General features: G+C 45.0%; 1 long non-coding RNA gene across 2 annotated transcripts in view; it reads left to right on the forward strand.

The window, feature by feature from the left end:
- Positions 1-3,411: 3,411 nt before the first annotated feature.
- LOC137544783 (uncharacterized) overlaps positions 3,412-22,938 on the forward strand; it is a 66,998-nt gene continuing 47,471 nt past the window's right edge. The window contains exon 1 of one of the 2 annotated variants that reach the window (XR_011025921.1): positions 3,412-3,622. This is a non-coding gene — a long non-coding RNA (uncharacterized lncRNA). The other variant, XR_011025920.1, reaches the window with a different exon arrangement.

The raw sequence follows: 22,938 nt of genomic DNA on the forward strand, positions 1-22,938 counted from the left end.
AAATAGTGATTTAGTATCTTTATAAACGTTATTCGTCACGGGCTCATTTTGTAAAGTTCAATCATCACAAACATAGTTATAAATCCTTAAAATTCTCCGGGCGCCGTTTGTTAAAACGTTAATAATCTCGGGCGCCTTTTTCTGCCTGTTCGGCGCCCGATAAACGATATTTATAATGGGAGTGAATGGGTCCACTTGTCTCATGCGCCCAAATCTACTGCTTCCCTTGCAAACAGCCTTTACTACTACAAACATGGTTTGTAGATAAGGGTGTTTTGTTCATCCCTGGATGCTGATTGGCTTCTGATCTCACCCAGAGCCATATAGGTCAGCCTACTGATTTTTCTTACCAGACTTCCCGTCACTCAGATTACCCATTTCCAAACCAAATGACTGCTATTTGGAGTCATTTCACTGAGACCTAAATCCGCACTATTGAAAATATTTAAAATGTCTTAGTACTGCTTTGGAATTTTGGCAATGTGGAGTTCTCCTTTATCACCATTCTTCAGAAAACAAGGAGTACAGACCCGTATTTGAATGCACATTGCAGAATTCATTACTGTGACCTATCCGAAGTACATAACCGACTTTTCCTCTCGTATAGAATATAGCTATTTCTGAGTCCTTCTAATTGTACAGATAAATGAATAGAATATTTTTCCCCTTCCTAGCAGAGCAGACAGAGAATGAGGTTATGTGATTTTTGGCTACAGGCTCCGTGTTCTCCTCTAATGCTAACCGCAAAGCCCAGCACTGCATTCCTGCTCATTATTATCATATTTTATTAGTGTGCTCCACTTTAGCCAGCACCTGAAATTATGTCTCTGCAAAAGAGCTTCCTCGTCTCTCTCTCTCTCTCTCCTGCCTGCCCGTAGATTTGTTTTTACAAAGGCGGCTTGTCCTTAATGCTGCAGAGGATTGGAGACATAACTAATACAGGAGTTTAGTAAATATAATTTGTGTTAGAACACTGTAATAAAGATGCGTTTTGCCGGTGTTTTTCTTTTCAGAGGGAGACGGTCTTTGGTTTTGTAAAATGAAAGGCTAATTACAACCGCCGATGTCTCCTGGGGCCTCGATGTGTCCAGTAATTGGGGTTTTCAAGAACTATGCTTTTCTCTCCAGCTGGCACCTACTGGCTTTTGATATCAATCAGTGGATCCAGAGGTGATATTTTCCCTTTGGAGTTCTTGGCGCTGCCACCCCACCGGGGAATCTCATTCCTTCTGCTGTATTCTGTGTGATGTAAAATGAATGAAAATCGGCAGCGTGGGACGGAACGCCCCATCATAGAGGCTGTGGAGGTGAATGGGTCCAGGGACCGAGTATCCGCAATTATGCATAAGTGGGATCGGTGTTTTTAATGACGTTTAGACACAGAGATGACGGGTTCTCCTGATGGCAGGCTGGCAGTGGCCCCCAGAGGCAATTTTCACTAAACACTCTGTACATTTCACCTTCTCATGCATTCATCTCCTGCTGGTTATAAATTAGCAGAATAGATTCTCTTTTTGCTTCTGATATATAAAAAGAGGAACGGAGAGAAAACATGGTAGCGCAGGCAGGGTCGGTTTTCTGGAAAGGCCATAAAGGCCCAGGCCTTGGGCGGTGGCACCCCAAGGAGGCACCAGAACATAAATGAAGAGTTACTGCATATGACAGAGGAGGCTGAAAATGGGGGCAACACATAGAAAAAGGGAAACTGATGCCCAAGGGAGCTGTTCATGAAAGAGAAGGGTTACACTAAATGCATGATACACATGGAAGAGGGGCAGCACAGGGAATGGGAGGGGTGCTGTTGCACAAGAAAGGGCAACATACTTGACCTAGGGCCACAAAAAGTATAAATCTAGCCTTCGGCATAGGAGGACCTCTTGGTATAATTGTTTTCAAATGTGGACAAAAAACTATAATGCTGGCTACATACAGGCATGGCCGGATTTCTGGCAAGGCCACATAGGCCATGGCCTAGGGCACCAGATAAACAAGGGGCGGCCTGCAGACAGTGGGCATTATTTGCAAGTGTCCAAACAAATGAAAGTGGTCAGGATAACTGCACTATTAGTACCAGCTGGCACCTGCCTGTGCTGTGCTACAGGTAGCTGCAGTCCATTAACCAAACGTTTGTGAACAGTGTGTGACTAGCAAAAAGCCAGACCTTGTCCAATGACTAGCAGCTGCAGGCAGTTACAGAAGGCCGGGTCTCACACACTTGGTGTGGGGGATGAAAGGACCAGAAGCAGCACCAGCAAATAGTACAGAATACAGAAAGCAGCCTCTCACAGTACCCATTTCTTAATTGATTGGCTAGCGCTGTTACCCTGGAGACAGCAGTGGGTACAGGACTCACTTTTACGTGTTGCTGACCCCACCCAATGTCCAATTGTGAGCCACTTTTGACTATGTGTGTGTGGTGGATCACCTGTAGATCGCTTGATTGAACAGTTCCCCCGTGTGACATGATTGATTCACTTCACGTTGCCGTGGAGACCTCGGCACTAGCCCCAATAGTGGACACCATCGGCTCAAAAATGTTTGGATGGGTGTGTGAGGAGAGAGGTGGTAGGATACGGTTTCAGTTGGGGCGGCTGGTAATAGTCGGCCTTGGGCGGTAAGAAGTACAAATCCGGCCCTGCATACAGGCAGACTGATCCTACAGATATCTGCCAGTTCAATAGAACTCACTGAAAGTGAAGGTTAGTGCAGACACAGGTTCAAAGTTGAACTGAGGCCAGAACTAAGGTTGAAGCTGTGACTATCCCTGCTTGCTTACCAGCCTTTTTGGTAAAAAAAACAAAAAAAAACAAAACAAAAAAAAAAACAGCCTTTTTTGGTAAGAGAGCGCATGTCAGAGCACTGTTGATCTTATGTTAGATTGCTTCTATGTGCAGACACATATTATACTGTAACTGAGAGGTGCTAATCACACAGACCTGTGACTCCTACACACAGGGAGCAGAGCAGTGCTTTTCAGCGCTGCTAGATTTGGGCGCAGCTGGCTCCTCCATAGACTTCAATAGGAATCACTCCTATTGAAGCGCTCAGTGAGTAACGTCGGCTCCATCAGAAGACGGAGCCGAGGTTGCTTAAAAACACAATAATTCGGCCTCCAGCAATCGCTGGAAGCCGAATTATTTCATTCCCCCACTATCCATGGCTGCCTGGAGGGGGAATAGTAATTAGATCGGCCCGGACTTGTGCAGAAGCAGGATCAGCTATATACCGCTGTATCCTGCGCCCAAGTCATCCGGCGCCGATTTCAAATGTACTCCACAGGGAGGAACCAACAAGAATGAACATAACTGAATCCTTAATAACAGTAGTAGAGAGAGACACCTAGTGGCTAAACGGCAATACTGCATATTGCTACAGACGGTAATTGGTGTTGGTACAAGGGATGATGGGTCATCACTAGTGGGTGACAAGCTACTTTGCTACCTAAAGGCCACCAGGTCATGACAAAATATGCAGTCACTAGGCAGAAATTTCCATCTAGTCCAGCTGCAGCCACTCCAGCATCCAACTGATCCCCAGTAACAGCAGGGCACTGCGGCCAGCCATGTGACACAGCACCAAGTTGGAATGGGAACCATGGAAACCATGATTCCAGCAGAATCAGGTAAACTATGCATACCTACCACCCTACCACCTCCCTCCCCTGACGACTCCAGCTGCTTCACCTTCACCCACAAACCCAGGCAGCAGCTGCTGCAGGTGGGCACATATTCTTAAAGGGGCAGTGGGAGACACCTGGGGGCCCCTGCAGACTCTGGCAAATGCCCCCTTTGCCTTAATGGAAGTGCCGGCCCTGATGCTCAGAGGGTACCAGTGGTGGATGAGTGGGCAGCAGGAAGATCTGGGAAGGCTCTGGACTATCCAGAGGCTTTCCACTACTAAAGTAAGTACACTTTAAATGTATATATATGCCTAAACTTGGCATTTAAACTTGCTGCAGCACTATTCAAAGAAATATCCTTGTAACAGTGACTAGAGAGTTGCATTTTCGGCCTGACTTCAATGCTGCACAGAAGCGTAAAAAGGTAACATATTGACTATGACTTACTCTTTAAGTGTACATTTGAAACACAGTGTGGAATAAGTGAATGCCGACTTGCACGTTTTAATGTCAGATTGAAGCACAGTCTTCTAATGCACCCCATAAAGTTTATCTTTTAAACCAGCTGCCATGTCACAGATACATCTTGTATAACTGCGCTTTTTTCCTCCCCGAGATTGACTTTGCAATGAGGAAACAGGAAAGCCGCTGCTGTCAGTTGCTTTGAGAGGATTTGCTAAGTTTAATGCTAATGTATCCTCTTGACTCCTAATCGCTAAAGTTGAATCTACAAACTGAGAATTTTAGAATCCTGGACTACTCTTCTGAGGTTAATCCAGGCAGATCTGCATGGTGGGGGAGTGCATATTCCCTACCATAATGGCGGGTTTCTGGACTGTTCCAGGCAAGGAAACTTTCATATAAGCTTTTGTGCATAAAGGATTTAATGTCTGTTAACCCTCGCATAGCTCACTTATCAGGCCTATTCTGTGAGGAAGGGCGCAGAGTGATGATGACATACACTGCTGACTAATAGACTGCCACCAATATGTATATATCGGTGAAAGGAGAATTCACATTTATTTCCACAGGCAAATACAGTCTTTTTTTCATAAAATAAACCTCTATATCTGCAATACCAAATCCAAATCCAAACAAAGCTTCATTGGCAGGAGCGAATACATTTAGCATGGCCAAAGCAAAACATTAGCATTAACATGGGGGGTGGTTGTGGGGATAAAGGAAGAGTATAGGGGGTTAGAGTATAAAGTCCATAAGGGTGTGGAGTATATAAGGGACAATATAGGGAGCTGGGATATACAGTCCATAGTGGTGAAGAGGGTATAGGAGGCAGTATAAGGCAGAGTTCCCCAACCCTGTCCTCAAGGCCCACCAACAGTACATGTTTTGCAGAAAACCACAAACATGCACAGGTGGGGTAATTAGTGATGATCTACCTCTGTGAATTTCCACAAAACATTCACTGTTGGTGGGCCTTGAGGACAGGGTTGGGGAACATACCCCTTATACTATAAGGGGTATACAGGCCAAGTTCCTCTCAGTTGGTGGCAAGTAGTGACACTATGCCACCGTGGCGGTGTGCTTAGCGCTCTCGCTTTGCAACACTGGGTCCCCGGTTTGAATCCCAGCTAGGTCAACATCTGCAAGGAGTTTGTATGTTCTCCCCGTGTTTGCGTGGGTTTCCTCCAGGTACTCCAGTTTCCTCCCATACCCCAAAAACCTAAAGATAAGTTAATTGGCTTCCCCTAAATTGGCCCTAGACTACGATACATACAATACAAAACAATATGCTCTGTACAGCACTGCGGAAGATGTCGGCGCTATATAAATACTAAATAATAATATCAGGCCACTATTTGCACAGTTGTTTCCTCTTCCCCCAGTAGGATGTACTCACTTACATCTCCAAAGAATGTCTCGTCCACACAGCAAACAATCCTCATTGGCACACACTGCTCTTGCAATGCAACCTGACTGGGCTGTTAAATTATAACCCTTATACAGGGTTTTTATTTTGTGATGCTTATTCTGTGAAATATATAAATATTTAAGTTTTTTGGCGTCACATATAAACCATGATACACAGCGGCAGAAGATGAGGAAGGAAAAGAGGACACTTTGGCACTATAGGCGAGTGGAGAGGTGAGAGACTCTCTGACTGGGCTGGCTGTCTCCTCTCCGTTCCATGTGCTGGCTGCTCCACACTCAATGGAGGTGCTCTGAGGGTGCAATTGGGCAGCTAGGGGGTGCTATAGCACCAGAAAGCCTTCCACGGTGTCGCCACTGTTTGTGGGGGATATGAATGTCTGAGCTTGTTCGGTGAGGTACATAATGTCTGAACTTCATCTGTGGGCAGAGCTGGGTCGAGACAGAGGCGAGAGAGGCTCCAGCCTCAGGGTGCGGTGTAGGTGGGGTCGCAAAACTCACTCAGCTATCATTCCCCTATTGTGTTTGAAGCAGAGAGAAGTAAAAAAAAGGGGATACATGGCAGTGACTGCCTGCCAGAAAACTAGAGATTGGGAGGTTAGGGGCCCTGGGGCACCTCTTAGTCTAATAGCAATCAGTGTGTAATGGCTGGGGTGGAAGAGATGGAGGAGTGCACGTTGGTGTCTCAGCCTTGGGTGCTAGAGGACCTTGTCCTGGCTCTGTCTGTGGGGGACACGATGTCTGAGCTTGTTTGTCTGAACTTGTTCTGTGGGGGCATGATGTCGGAGCTTGTTCTGTGGGAAACATGTCTGAGCTTGTTCTGTGGGGAATATAATGTCTGAGCTTGTACTGTGGGGTATATGATGTCTGAGCTTGTTCTGTGGGGGCATGATGTTTAACCACTTTACCCCCGCCCGAACGGATTTCTCCGTCCCTTTTTCCATCCTTTAACCCCCAGGGACGGAGAAATCCGTACTTTGCACACTCCCGCCGCTGCCCGCGCTCCCGCTCGTAAACATGCCGCCCGCCGCTAGTAAACACGCCGCCGCCCGCTCGCCCAGAGATCAACGAACGGGAAAATCCATTCCCGTTCGTTGATCTAAGCCCCGCAATGATCCGCTGCCGCTCGGCTGAGCAGCGCGATCATTGTGAGCAATAACAAAGTCCCAGCCTCTTTCTACTTCCTGCAAGCGTCCGGAAGGACGCTTGCAGGTCGCATGAAATAAAAAGTTACTGTTGTCATCTTGTGGCCAAATAGTAAAACTACACCAAAACCATTTTTTACACACAAATAAACTAGTTTTACACAAAAAATTAACTCCTTACCTCCCACACTCCCCAATTTTTTTTTTTGTAATTAAAAAAAAATAAAAAATTTACAATTTAAAAAAAATACATAAATAGTTACCTCAGGGACTGAACTTTTTAAATATTTATGTCAAGAGGGTATAACACTGTTACTTTATAAACTATGGGCTTGTAATTAGGGATGGACGCAAAACTGAAAAAAATGCACCTTTATTTCCAATTAAAATATTGGCGGCAAACATTGTGATAGGGACATAATTTAAACGGTTTTATAACCGGGATAAATAGGCATATACATTTAATGGGTTTTAATTACAGTAGCATGCATTATTTAAAAACTATAAAGGCCGAAAACTGAAAAATAATACATTTTTTCCCACATTTTTTCCTATTTTCCCATTAAAACACATTTAGAATAAAATTATTCTTGGCATAATGTCCCACCTAAAGAAAGCCTAATTGGTGGCGAAAAAAACAAGATATAGTTCATTTCATTGCGATAAGTAATGATAAAATTATAGACGAATGAATGGAAGGAGCGCTAAAAGGTGAAAATTGCTCTGGTGGTCAGGGGGTAAAACCCCTCAGTTGGAAAGTGGTTAAGCTTGTTTGGTGACGGACATAATTTCTGAACTTGTTCTGTGGGGGATATGATGTCTGAGCTTGTTCTGTGGGGGATATGATGTCTGAGCTTGTTCTGTGGGGGATATGATGTCTTAGCTTGTTCTGTGGGGGATATGATGTCTTAGCTTGTTCTGTGGGGGATATGATGTCTGAGCTTGTTCTGTGGGGGATATGATGTCTGAGCCCGTTCTGTGGGGGATATGATGTCTGAGCTTGTTCTGTGGGGGATATGATGTCTGAGCTTGTTCTGTGGGGGATATGATGTCTGAGCTTGTTCTGTGGGGGATATGATGTCTGAGCTTGTTCTGTGGGGGATATGATGTCTGAGCTTGTTCTGTGGGGATATGATGTCTGAGCTTGTTCTGTGGGGGATATGATGTCTGAGCTTGTTCTGTGGGGGATATGATGTCTGAGCTTGTTCTGTGGGGGATATGATGTCTGAGCTTGTTCTGTGGGGGATATGATGTCTTAGCTTGTTCTGTGGGGGATATGATGTCTGAGCTTGTTCTGTGGGGGATATGATGTCTGAGCTTGTTCTGTGGGGGACATGATGTCTAAGCTTGTTTGGTGACGGACATGATGTCTGAGCTTGTTCTGTGGGGGATATGATGTCTGAGCTTGTTCTGTGGGGGGACATGATGTCTAAGCTTGTTTGGTGACGGACATGATGTCTGAGCTTGTTCTGTGGGGGATATGATGTCTGAGCTTGTTCTGTGGTGGACATGATGTCTGAGCTTGTTCTGTGGGGGACATGATGTCTGAGCTTGCTCTTTTGGGGACATGATGTCTGAGTTTGTTCTGCAAGGGATAACATATGATCAGAGTCAAAATGTATATTGAGGGTGAGTGGAAGGATACAATAATCAAAAACCCACCGTATGTAAGCTAATGGTGTCCAGCTGTGACAAATCCACACAAACCTTTGAAAATGGGTTCTCTTTTGAGGCACTAGCTTCTGCTTCCTGCAGATAGTGAAAGGGAGATAAGTATACATGTTCATCTTTTAGAATACATTAAAGTGACACTGAAGTGAAATAACTTATGATGTAATGATATGTATGTGTATGCAGGGCCGGATTTGTACTTCTTACCGCCCAAGGCCCACTTTTACTAGCCGCCCCCTAACCACACAGTATCCTACCACAACTGGACAGTGGGTGGAGTGGGCAACCCATAAAAAGTCCCATACCCACTTCGGTCTCCATGGTAAAGTGATGTAGACCACCACTAGCCAACCAATAACCAGGAAATGGGGACTATGATAGGCTGCCTTCTGTATTCTGTACTATTCGCTGGTGCTGCCCCGGGTCCTTTCATCCCCCACACCACGTGCGTGCCTGACCCAGCCTTCCGTAACCACCCGCAGCTTCTGCTGTGTCATTGGACCAGGTCTGGCTGCTTGCTAATCACACACTGTTCGCACATGCTTGGTTAGTGCAGTGCATCTGCCTGCAGCACAGCACAGGCACCTGGTTCAAATAACGCGGTTGACCCGATCCCTTTCATTTGTTAATCTGCAAATAAAGCCCACTGGCTGCCTGTAGGCTGCCCCATGTTTATCTGGTGCCCTAGGCCATGGCCTATGTGGCCTTGCCAGAAATCCGGCCATGTGTGTATGTGTATTACTGATAATTAATAGAACATAGTCTCATATTTTAATTTTTAGATATAAAGTATAGCTTTTTTTTAAAAAAAAAACATTGCATAATTCTGTCATACTTGCAATTACAAGTCACACTCTGTATTTTAAACTATAAAACAAGCAGAGCTAATGACCTTTTCATCTTCCCTGCAGTAAAAATCTTATCTAAATCTGTCTCTGACTTTTTCTTTGATGTATCAGTGCTCCTGAAAACAGCGACTCAAGTTGGGTCAGAAAGCTTGGAAAGGCTCTTTAGCATAGATAACAACTGACATTTCTTAACTCTCCCTGTACTGGAAACAATATGAGACTCATATCTGTGGTACTAATGTTCAAGTCTTCGCTGTACTACACATACAATACAATTCATTATATCATATGTTTATTTTCACTTCAGATTCCCTTTAAAGAGACTCTGTAACAAATTTTTCAGCCTTAGTTCTTCTATCCTATAAGTTCCTTTGCCTGTTCTAATCTGCTCTGGCTTACTGCAGTCTTTCCTAACTGCACTGTCTCTGTAATAAATCAATGTATCTTTCCTCTGTCCTGTTTGTCGGGCTAAAGCTTGATTGTGTGGAATATGCAGGGCTGCTTGTGATTGGTAGAAGCGATACACACCCTCTGCAGGCCCCCTGCATACTCTGAATGACTCACACACTATGCTTAGTTGAGCCTATTAGAAGCTGGTTAGTTTGTTTGTAAACACTGCCTAAAACTGTTAATTACAAGCCAGGATTGCAGCAGAGAGTGGCAGAAACAGCACAGAGGGGCACAGGAGAAAATAATGAATAGAATGGTATGCTTTTTATTGTAAGAATATTAGAGTACAGATTCTCTTTAATGTAGATTTAAAATAGAACATTTATTAAGGTAGCCATACACTGGTCGATTTGCCATCAGATTCGACCAACAGATAGATCCCTCTCTGATCGAATCTGATCAGAGAGGGATCGTATGGCCACCTTTACTGCATACAGATTGTGAACCGATTTCAGCCTGAAACCGTTCACAATCTGTTGTGGTGGTGCTGCTGCCGCCGCTCCCGCCCGCATACATTACCTGCTCCGCCGACATGACTGCCCCCGGTCACGGCTGCTCCGTCTCCGCTCTGGTCTCCAGGTCCAGCATGCTTTACTTCTTCCTGCCCGGCAGGAAGTTTAAACAGTAGAGCGCCCTCTACTGTTTAAACTTCCTGCCGGGCAGGAGGAACTGAAGCATGCCGGAGACCAGAGCGGAGACGGAGCAGCGGTGACCGGGGGCAGTCGCGCCGGCGGAGCAGGTAATGTATTGCCGCTCTATTGCGTCGGTCGTCGGGCACTCGAACGCTGCTAGCGACGCGCTCCCTACCCGCGGGCGATCGACGGTAATTTTCCGCACGGAGCGATCGACGGGATCGGACGAAATGGATCGAAATTCGGCGTGTAGCGCGAATGATTGGCAGCAGATTCGATCCCATTGATCGAATATGCTGTCGAAACGGCGGCAAATCGGGCCAGCGTATGGCCAGCTTAACTGTATTACAACGTCCCGTCACCAGATTACCATCAGTGATCTCTTACAATGGCAGCTGTGTAACTAATGCTTTGTCTGTCATTGGAATAGGCTGGCCAGTCAAAGCGACCCAGTGCTAAACCATGATATTTAAATAACACCCACACTGTCATTATATTGGCACCTCTTGGAGGAGGCAAGGTCATTGGGAGGGTGACCTCATAAACAGGACCACATTGCTAGTTAATATACACTATTCTGGCATGAAGAACTACAAAACATTGACAAGATCATGTGACCCTTATATAGATGATTTCTAGAAGCCATCTATTTATTATGTTTTTTCTCCTCTACATTTTTAAATTGATGTCATTTTTTATGATGTCATGGACGTTGAAGTTGTGTCACTTTCTGTTTGCAGTTAAGGACTAGAACTTGTGAGCTGTAAAAGGAGTCTGGTAAGACGCCCACTACTTACATCCATCAAGAAAACACAGGCATAAGATCTGGCAGGCAACAAATACTATAAGCCAGGACTCGGGAGTCATCGCATTGGAAAGCAGAGTAGATTACGTGTCAGAAAACACAGGATTAAACAAATGTCACATAGTTTAGGGATTTACAGGGTAGGAGGATTTTGGATATTAAGACCTTTATTAATTGTTGTAGTCGGTATGTAGTGTATTCCATCGTACATAGGAAATACGGAAAGGCAGCTAGAAATGAGTATACGTTTACATACTAGGGACAGGATAAGGATAAATGAGGAGTCTGGTAGCTGTGTATCTTATGTTATACCATAATGCCAATCCAAGGGGATTTAAAGAGGAACTTAAAACGAAGATTGAACTTCACCCCAAACAGTAGCCAATACCCCCTTTCCCACAAAAAATCTTTACCCTTTCTTGAATAGATCATCTTTGTGGTGAAACCCCTCCCACAGTGTGATGTCGGGGCCATGGCCATGAGAGTTTCCTGTCTGTAAACCTGATGCCAACTGCCACACAAGCAGTATCTCTCCCCCTGTGTGCTGTTGTTAGTTTCAAAAAATGGTCCAACAGATACCATTATGGTATCTGTTGGACCAACACAAATTTAGGTCCAGCAGTTTACAATGAAGTGAAAATCAGTATGAGAAAATAACTTTTTAGTTCATCACAAGACAGCTTTCTTGGTATAAGAGTTAACGCATAATATCTTTTTTTGTAGAGATAGTATTGGTCGAGAGCTTTTAGAAAGGGTCTATTTTTAATGCAGTACCACCTTATGCCCTAAAACTCATAGCCATCCTTTATTGGCTTTTGGCCTTGTCCCATTGTGTACATAGCAGTCTCTGGATCCTCTTATTTTTTATAACAGTTACCTGCTGTAAATGATGAAATCCCCAAGTCTTTTTTTACCTTTTGGAGCATTCTTCTTCTTCTTTTTTTTTTTTTTTTTTTTTTTTTTTTTTAGCACTACTTGCCTTTGCCGGATTTCACAGAATGGTGTACATCTCCTAGTCTTTACTTCTGACGGTTGCTACTTCAAGGAGAACTGTAGTGAGATGTATATGGAGGGTGCCATATTGCTTTCCTTTTAAGCAATACCAGTTGCCTGGTTATCCTGCTGATCCTCTGCCTCTAATACTTTTATCCCGAGACCCTGAACAAGCATGCAGCAGATCAGGTGTTTCTGACATTTTTGTCAGATCTGACATGATTTGCTGCATGCTTGTTTCTGGTGTGATTCACTCTACTGCAGGCAGATAGCTTAGCAGGGCTGCCAGGCAACTAGTATTACTTAAAAGGAAATCAATATGACCGCTTCCATATGCCTACAGTTCTCCTTTAAGTATTTTACTGCCCCTGACCCAACTTTTCTGGAATTTAAAATGAGTACATATTTTTCATTAAAGAATATTAAATTGAGAATTTGATATTCTTTGTTTGAATTATTTTCAATTTAATATACCATGGGCTTGATTCACAAAGCGGTGCTAACCTACTTAGCACGTCTAAAGTCTTTAGACGCGCTAACCAGGGTGCTAAGTAGGTTAGCACCGGATTTCTCAATCAGATCGTGCGCTAACTTTGCGCGCGTAAAGTGTTACGCGCGCAAAGTTTTTACGCGCGCTAAGTCCCATAGGTTTTAATGGGCACTTCGCGCGGTGCGCCCTGTGCTCTGTGCAGCATAAAGTTTTGCGCGCGTAAACTTTTATGCGCGAAAAGCTTGTTTAGACGTGCTAAGGGGGTTTTCACAGGCGTGCTAACAGTTAGCACCGCTTTGTGAATCAAGCCCTATATGTTTTTCTTCCCCAAAAGTGGAAGGGAAGGGGGGGGGGGGGGGGGAGGGGGGGGCTCAGAGGCCAAAATGTGAGGGCTGAATATGCGTGTCGCTCTCCCACAAGCAAGTAGCGCTGCCATGTCATCAGCAGTGGCTGATGACAGAGTAACTGGGGGGGTCCGCCCCACAGTGCTCTGCAGTGGGCGGTGTGGTCAGTGGGCTAGCCGGGGATCATGAGGGTGTTCAGCACATGACATCCTACAGCTGCAAGTTCTGGCATTCCAGCGCCGACCGCCAGGGAACCCCAGGCTAGTGGGCCACTCTGCATTAAGCTGGAGCAAGCTTGCTGATTTCACTGCCGCTCACTGACGAGAATTGAAGCTGGAACCTCGGATGCCCTGGGGAAATTGCAGCGCCGACCACCAGGGAATCCCAGGCTAGCAGGCAACGCTACGTTAAGCTGGAGCAAGCGTGCTGATTGCACTGCCGCTCACTGATGAGAATTGAAGCTGGAACCTCGGATGCCCTGGGGAAATTGCAGCGCCGACCACCAGGGAATCCCAGGCTAGCAGGCAACGCTACGTTAAGCTGGAGCAAGCGTGCTGATTGCACTGCCGCTCACTGATGAGAATTGAAGCTGGAACTAACAAGGTGCTGGATGCACTAACAAGGATTGGTGAGAATCTAACGGGCAAAGGTTTGACTGCACAGGCTGAGCGTATTATTAGGGCCAGCTAGCAGTGTGGAGCTGGTTGCGTGTGTCAGTGGGAGGAGGCAGTGGACACTAGAGGCATTTGTTTTAATGGATGGGGGGAATAGGGTTTCTACCCAGGCAGGGTGAGCTGCTTGTTCCCAGGCTTGAATAGGCTGCCTATGATGTGTCCTGACCTCCAGCACCAGCCTGCATTGTCTATTCATATCTGGCATCACTGCATTCTTATACATCTGGCTGTTCCAGATGATGTAATACCGTAGAATCCCTTAAAAATAAACTCCCAGGGCCCGGGAGCAGGAAAACAGGTTTACTATATCAAAAGTTTACTATATCAGAAATTGTCCTAGAAATGACCCAGCATGGCCTGGTACATTCTCTGCTGCAAATGAGCAATTGTGTCCTCCTATTAGAGGTACAGTACAAGCACTTGCACATATGGATTACTACAAGGTTAAATATACCTTAGGGCTGCATAGCCAGGCTGGACAAATCACTGGTACAATACCGAGGCATCCTTTAAAATTGCAGCCGTCAGTGAATAGAGGCAACCACTTGCTTCCTGTGAGTGGTTCTGATACCTCCGTGGGTGGGACTTACAGGATGTGTCCTGCAAAACTTTCTGCTCACACTTGAGTGAATCATAAAGCTTTTCTTCAAAATGCAGCCGATCGTGATAAGCCACTGAAAACTGTAATGCGAGTGGCTCCAAAACATCTGCAGGCAGGACTTAGCACTCTTCTCTCCACTCTCCTTAGTTGTGCAGTGAGATGGCCCACTCTAATCTTCTGCACTACAAGTAAAAGTAGCCTGTACTACGCTCCACACGCTACCAGGAAGATATTCCTGTCAGTACGTACCATCCCATGGGAGGACTGTGATGATGCCATTATCAGTGATTGCAAAGTGGAAGTAGTAATTCTGCATTCTCTTTTGTTTGTATTCACATTATTCCTCATTTTCCACAGGCTGCTTATTTATACAGTACTGTATATCCAGCGCTGGGGCCATTCTTCTTGTCTTGTCTAAATGTTATCAGGCATCAACTCTCCTGCAACCAGTTTGAAGAGAGCAGCTGACTAGGGGTTTCACACTGACATATGCTTGCGCCGCCCACTGTTTACTATATCCAGAGTCAGTGGCCAAAAACATGTTTACTATAACAGAAGTTTTATTACATCAGAGTTTACTATACCAGGCTTTGCTCCCATAAACTTATGATAATTGGTTGGGACCTACAGAGGTAGTTTACTATACCCAAATGTTTACTATACCAGAGTTTATTATAACGAGATTATACTATATAAGTAAATGTGTCTTTCATATGAGATGATATGACTGCTGGCAGATTCGATCATTGTGAAGCAGCATTGTGAAGACTGATACTGCAAAGTGTGCACCTAATGTAAATTCCAATCAATCCGTGTAAATGGTGGGGTTAGTGTAGCTGGTGGGAACAGCAGGGGTTAGTGTAGTTGGTGGGGGCAGCAGGGATTAGTTGGTGGGGGCAGCAGCGGTTAGTGTAGTTGGTGGGGGCAGCAGCGGTTAGTGTAGTTGGTGGGGGCAGCAGGGGGTTAATGTAGCTGGTGGAGGCAGCAGTGGTTAGTGTAGTTGATGGGGGCAGCAGGGGTTAGTGTAGCTGGTGGGAGCAGCAGGGGTTAGTGTAGCTGGTGGGGGCAACAGGGGTTAGTGTAGCTGGTGGGAGCAGCAGGTGTTAGTGTGGTTGATGAGGACAGCAGGGGTTAGTGTAGCTGGTAGGGGCAGCAGGGGTTAGTGTAGCTGGTGGGAGCAGCAGGGGTTAGTGTGGTTGATGAGGGCAGCAGGGGTTAGTGTAGTTGGTGGGGGCATCAGGGGTTAGTGTAGCTGGTAGGGGCAGCAGGGGTTAGTGTAGCTGGTGGGGGCATCAGAGGTTAGTGTAGCTGGTGGAGGCAGCAGGGGTTAGTTAGTTGGTTTGAAAATCATTTTACGTTTTAATTCACAATTTACACAGCATTGTGTGCATGTATGTCTGCTGTTTGCTCCTTCCTTGAAAAAAAAACCCTCCAATGTTTTCCTATTTTGCTGAAAATCGAATGTACTACATGCGACTGCCACGTCAACCATTATACTGTATATTTAATGTGATTAAAAATTACTGTTCCATTTCAGTGTTCAGACAGCTATGATTTTCCACACTGACAAATATTTTAAATTTCCTGCTTTTTTTTTTTTTTTTTTGCAACCTTGACAACAGTAATCTGTCCGTAGAAAAAGTCTTCCTCCACGCCTGTAATTGTTTTTGCTTTTCCCAGTGGCTCTTGTCTATACAACACAGATCAGAGCTATTATCAGAAACACAATGCTAGTCCTTTTATTCTTGTTGAAATGCTCACAATAGGATTGGATGTTTAAAGACATGGCCTGCAGGGGTGTATTTAGAGGGGAGCAGCACTTCCGATTGCAGGGAGCCCAGAGCTGTAGGGGGCCCCAACTAATAACCTTCCCCTCCTCTGATACGGGGGAATATATTTCACATCAGGTGTTTTTGTGGCTACACTTCTTATGGGTGTGAAGATCACGATGGCCACACTTTTTTATGACCCTTTGGAGATGGGCCACAAGGCCATGAATGGTCCCAAGGGGAGGCAAGGGAAGGGTGTGAACACTGGGATGCCCCATCGAAGTTTCTGTGCGGTACCCTATAAACTGTAGTTATGCCACCAATGGCATGGCTTTCTTATTACAGCACCACAGACTGCTATTGCTGTTGGTTGCAATCTTCTCAGAAAGATGCAGTCTGTGCCTGCCCCCCTGTAGTCTGAACAATGGGAATGATGCAATCAAGTCTTCAACAGCTGCTCATCCACAGAGTCTGTAACTGACTGTCTGTGTTTTGGTGCTCTAGGTCCTAGGTTCTCAACGTGTGGTACGCATACCCCAAGGGGTACTTCTGTTGCTCCCGGGGTACTCAGGCTTGATATACTTCACCAAGAATAACAAGTTGTAGAAAAAGATAAATCTTATTTAAACAACACAAAAAGCAATAATAAATGCTTGGAAATTGTTTAGAAGCAATCATCATGTACTACGATTAAATTTATATTTGTCATGGGGTACTTGTGATCATGTTTGCTATGCTAGGGGGTACTTGGTGATTACAGGGTTTGTTTTAAAAGGGGTACATACCAATACAATGTTGAGAAACACTGCTCTAGGTCATGCAATCAAAATTTTTAAAAGCTGGAGACCTTTCATTTCACACAAAAATGTTGTGCAATTAAAATATTCAAAAAATGCTGCAGACCTTTCATTTCGCTTCTTAACCACCTTAGCGGTATGGACGAGCTCAGCTCGTCCATCACCGCCGGTGGCTGCCGCTCAGGCCCTGCTGGGCCGATTTGCTCGCTGTAAAAAGCAGCACACTCAGCCGGCACTTTGCCAGCCGCGTGTGCTGCCTGATCGCCATCCGCCGCGTGCAGAGGCGAAAGAGGGTCCCCCCAGCCGCCCGAGCCCTGCGCAGCCGGAACAAACAGTTCCGGCCAGCGCTGAGGGCTGGATTGGAGGCGGCTGACGTCAGGACGTCGGCTGACGTCCATGACGTCACTCCGTTCGTCGCCATGGCGACGATCAAAACGAAACAAGGAAGGCCGCTCATTGCGGCCTTCCTTGTTACTGCGGATCACCGGAGGCGATCAGAAATATGGGTTAGGAGCGCCCTCTAGTGGGCTTTCATGCATCCAACTTTTAGTTGGCTGCATGAAATCGTTTTTTTTTTATTAAAAAAAACCCCTCCCGCAGCTGCCCTGGCGATCTTAATAGAACGCCAGGGTGGTTAAGGCCCATACACATACTCAACCAAACTGCCTGATTGTCTCCTGATTTCTGCCTGTTGGATGACAATCAGCCATGTGTATGCGTGGCGAATGACTAGATGAGCGACTGATAACAGGCGGTTAGCCTGACTGAACCAGCGGATCAGCTCACATGACTGTTGGGCTGATATAGTGCAGTTGGCCATAAGTGTATAAATAATTTGAGCGAAGTCTTTTGAATGCGGTCATGTCCTGCAGTCCATCGTTTCGTTTGCGTGCGCAGTATGTAGATGAGTTGGTCATTTAGTTGGTTGCTGCTCGGAAAATACATGTCGTGTAAACAGGTTTGTCGTGGGGTCGGTCATGTCATGTAGTTGGTAGTGCACTTTGCTGGACTTGTGTACAAGCCTTTAACAGAACCGGCATTCAGGGCTGGGCGAGAGAGGCACCAGCCTTAGGGGGTGTTGGGGGCCCTTGGGCACCTCTTAGTCTAATAGCAATCAGTGTGTGATGGTTGGGGTGGGAGGGATGGAGGGGCGCTATTTGGTGTCTCAGTCTTGGGTGTTGGACAACCTTGTCCTTGCTCTGCTGGTGATTCAATTTGCTTGTAAGAAAGTATGCAGTGTTATTGTAGTTCCATGTAGAACAGAATCTAGCCTTGTCAAGTTACTCTATCTCTGCACAGCGATCTTGTGGCCGGTGACGACAGCACCCTCTGTATATTGCAGGATTGAAAAGTTTACCAGGATTGAGATATGGTAGCATGGAGTATTCCCCATAATAACAAGATAAATGCAATTTCTTCAGGAGGGTGGCCTGAAAGCAGAATCCAAATTGGGGTTATTTCTCCTGTGACCGCAGAGCTGTTTGTCAGACAGGTGTAATGACAAATCTCAGGATTTTCAGACATTTGGTGTGGTTTGCAATTACTCTCTTTACTGGTGTGTATTATAGTATGAAGATTTCCAAGCAGCAATATTCACAAAGGCTAAATAAAATGCTCCGTTGGCATCAAGAAGAAGCGGAAAAAAAACAAAATATCAACATCTGCAATCATGAAATATAGTATATACTCCTGCTCTTTGGTGTTATACCATTTCCACTAGTTCTGCAAATTAATTTTGTAAAAGTTAATCTCTGTAGGGGGAAAAAAAGTGTTTTAACATAATCCTGTGGAGAGAGTGGAAAACTGTCATATAAATGCTGTCGCTATAAAGTGCCAGCATATGTTATAAGCGCTCAGGTGTGCTAACGGATGTTCCAAAATTTGATATGCAAATGTAATTTCTCACAAAGGCAGGAGATAAGCCTCTCTGTAAAGTCAGCCATGCACTATGTGACAGCGGTTGCTTACTCCTTGATAAGAAATCGTTTGGGTAAAGCGTTTATTTTACCACATTGCACCTGATGGAGCAGAGTGGTTGGTACGTACAGATAGGCATCCAGTATAACAAGTTAGAACTCTTTAATGAAGAAAAATGTGCAGAGATGAAATCATGCACAACCATCAGGATATGAAGCTTACTTAGAACAGAGAGGAACACAGCATGAATACAGGCAATCACAATACCATAAAGATCTTCACATCATTCTGCAGCCAGTGACATCTTGTGGTTGCTTTACTATACTGCAGTTTAGGTAATTCTGTTGATACTGCCAACAGCACCAAAGTGGATCTGATTCACAAAATTTATGTTACAAATCATCTCATCTCAACATTCTTATTTTTCACCTCAGCTATGAGAAAGATAAATCCAGGAGATATAAACAGATAGGGCTATATATGCACAAAACCTAACATGTGCAGACAGCGCATGTTAAAGTGAATGTGAAGCAAAATAAAAAAAAACAGAAACCTATGGAGAGGGAAGGCTTAGTAACCTATAAAGCCTTCACGGTCCTTTCTTATTGTCCTTGTTCCAGCACTGTCACCCCTATTGCTGGTCGAATCAGTTGTGTAACTACAAGGCATGATGCCCCCCAGGGGCAAAACTAGAAATCATGGAGCCCCCCAGCAAAACATTGCATGTTTTGCGGGAGGAAACCAGAGTGCTCGGAGGAAACCCGCACAGACATTGGGAGAACATACAAACTCTGTGCAGATAGTGCCCTGGCTTGGATTCGAACCGGGGACCCAGCGCTGCAAGTCAAGAGTGCTAACCCCTATGCATCGGTCAGTGCCTGCTAGTGAGCACAGTTCCCATTTTTTTCCTGCAAACAAGGTAGAGTGATGGTAAATGGAAGTCCTCCTCTGTGGCAGCACTAAGTAAAAAAAAACAAAAAACCCCCCAAACTTTTTAAGTTTTATAATAATGACCGAGCTCATCTATAGCTAAACAAAAAACAGAATGTGGCATTCCACATTCCACGCAAGCATCCAATTCCTGTAGCACAGCATGTTGTGAAATTCACCTAACAATCTGATACACCATTTTCACAATATGTGGGAACTATTTCACGCGACACTAGTTGTAGTTCTAACACTTTATTATTGTCTGACAACACTGTGGTGTAACCTTGATTAAACTACAGCAGCGTGTTTGCCTCTGTGTTGTTTATTATAGTGGGCTGAGGTCTGACCATTCAGACACAGTACAGCAACTTGGCCAACACTGTATTTTATAGCTTTGCTTTATTTCCAGATGACATTTTCCCCTATGGAAACAAATGTAATGTATTAGGTAATAAGCAAGATCCAATGTGCATAGATCAGGAATGGATGCTTTGTGTGTTCGGATTACCAAGCTATTCTATGAGGGTAAAAATATCTGAAAAATAAATAAAACAAGTATGAGCCATCTCCAACAGGTCTAATGTGAATGCTGCAATAGCTATTTAAATTGTTTTAAATTATGCACATGGTAATTTGAAGCTAATCACCCAGAGCCCATTTCAGCGCTTATTCTTTATTATGTCTCCACTTTGGGAATGTAAAGAGCTGCTGATCGGTTGCTGTGTCCATAGAAACTGCTGCACACATTTTAAATCCAAGGGCTAAGTCAGCATCTCATTGCTGTCGTCTGTCGGGGAGGTGAGAGACCCTGAAGAGGGCGAGTTGCGCTTCATTTGTTAAGCCCATGAGTTTCCTTATGTGTAGCACTAACTAGATAACATGAGGGCAGTTGTGAGAGGCAAAGTGCAGTAATCCATAGCCAACGGAGTGCAGTTGAAATCTTTATGTTGAAATAGGAGAATTACGGAATTTGTTTCACAGCAATTGCTAGTGAGATACTATAGTGACATAAAACAGATATAGTGTAATCCTCGCTGATCAGGAATTATGGCCATAAAACTCTTCCCTGGAAGAGAACAACTTCTGAGTGCAGGTGATAGATAAAAAAGGCCAATAGTTCATGAGCTCTGGAACACTGACATTGTTTGAAAGATTGTATCATTCATATGAGACACTACAACATTAAACCTACTTTTTTAGCTTTTAAAGTGGACATGAAGATGAAAAAAAAGAGTTTCACTTACCTGGGGCTTCTGCCAGCCCCCTGCAGCCACCATGTGCCTGCGACATTAGCCAACGATCCTCCACTCCCCCGCCACAGCTCCCTTTCGCTTCTGGCAGTCGCTGTCCACTGTGCCGCAAGCGCAGTAGAGATTTTGCGCAGCCACAGTAGAGATTTTCTCGTACTGCACCTGCGCAGGACGCTCCTGGCCACGGGAGCTGGTACGTCAACTTACAAGTCGGCATGAACAAAAGTGAGCCGCAGCAGGGGAACAGAGGATTGTTTGGAAACGATCTTTAGGTCTGCTTTAAAATACAGTAAAACTTTGGGATTTAAAAAAAAAGTCATTTTTGATGTAGTAGGATAGATCCAATTGTTTATCTCATTAGTTTATTATCACTTTTTTTCATTTAAAGCACAGCTACAGGAAACTGTTTATTCTAAATGCCACCCATTACTACTGTAGCTGCGCCAAGCTTCGGCGCTATGCCGTGCAGTGGCATGCGCCAAAAAGCCCTTCTTTGTGCTGTGCTCGACACAGGTTTGCTTTAAAGCACACCTTGGTTTAGAAAAAAAAATCTTAAATAAGATTGGAGACTCAATACACGGAAATCTAGGCGGACATTAGTCAAAGTCATGCACAGAAATAAATAGCTGATTAGGTTTAACCCTCCTGGCGGTTAATTGTTCTGCGGCTGCGCAGCCGCAGGAGGTTTTTTTTTAAGCCTAATTTTTTTTTGTTTTTTATCATGTAGCTAGCCTAGTGCTAGCTACATGATTCCCCCTCCCTGTGGCCTCCCTCCCACCCCTCTGATCAAGCCCATGCAGAAATCCCATTCTAAACGGGATTTCCTTCAGGGCTTCCCCCGTCGCCATGGCGACGAACGGAGTGACGTCATCAACGTTGTGACGTCACAGGGAGTCCCGATCCACCCCATAGCGCAGCCTGGCGGCGATTGGCCAGGCTGCGCAAGGGGTATGCAGGGGGGGCTGTATCACAGCGGGTAGCGGCACATCGGCAGCGAGCGGCAGTGATCGACCCGAACACGCAGCAAGCAAAGTGCTTGCTGCATGTTCTAAAAAAAAACTAGGAAAATCGGCCAAGCAGGGCCTAAGAAATCCTCAGCGGCAGCTTACCCTGAGCTCAGCTCGGGGTTACCGCCAAGAAGGTTAATAGCCATTTCCTGTTTACATTAGATCTGTATGGGATAGACTGAGGATTTCCTTGGAACAAGAAAAAGCGGGCAGAAATCACTTCTGTGTTAACTGTTTCCAATGACAAGGCTGAAAATGCTGTGCAAAGCAAGTGACAGAAATTATGTTAATTATCCTTGTTCTGCACGTAGTGCTGATATCACTATAAAAATGGCAGCTTCAAGGCAGGCAAAAGCAGCAGAAATTAGTTATGGGATAGACCTAGAAGCAGGGTTGCTGACGAGTCATCACAAATTCAAATTTACACATAGATTTACAGGTAGATTTTCATGATTGCAGAACTCGAATTCGAATTAGAAGAGCGATACTGCTTCCGAATTCGAATGTACCCGAATAGTCACTCTCAAATTCGGCCGTGATCATGGTTGTTAACGCGTGATCACGAATTCGACTTCGGTATCCAGGGGATGACGTCATTGGGCCAATCAGAAGTCCCCCAGCCGAGGCCCCAGCAACCAATCAGTGGAGGGGAGCCTGGCCCTCCCCTCCTCTATATAAGGCGCCAGCCATCTTAGGGAACGCGTCCTTGCTGCTGTGTGGCTCTGCGGTACTAAGAGCATCTCCAGCACTGCTATGTGTCTTAGCAAGTGCTTTTCAACTGTTTTACCCAGCGTTTTTGCAAACAATCACATTCTGAACACATTTATTGTACTCATTTATAGTTAGTTAGTGATTTTGTTATAGTTCAGTCAGTTAGTGTAGTGTACTGTATACTGTGCTAGGCTAGTGTTAGGTCTGTGTGCAGGCTAGGGCCTGCTAGCCTAGGGTAGCCTTAGCCTACTACTAGCTTAGGTAGGTTAGGGATTATAATTAGTTGTGTACTAGTACTAGTTTAGTTAATTTGTACTGTTAGTCTGTGAGTTTATTAGCTTCAGTACTGTATTAGTTACTTTACAGGCCAGCATCTGTTGTGATCTGTGACTGGCTGC

This window comes from Hyperolius riggenbachi, chromosome 2, assembly GCF_040937935.1.
Source record: "Hyperolius riggenbachi isolate aHypRig1 chromosome 2, aHypRig1.pri, whole genome shotgun sequence".
Classification (NCBI taxonomy): Eukaryota; Metazoa; Chordata; class Amphibia; order Anura; family Hyperoliidae; genus Hyperolius; species Hyperolius riggenbachi.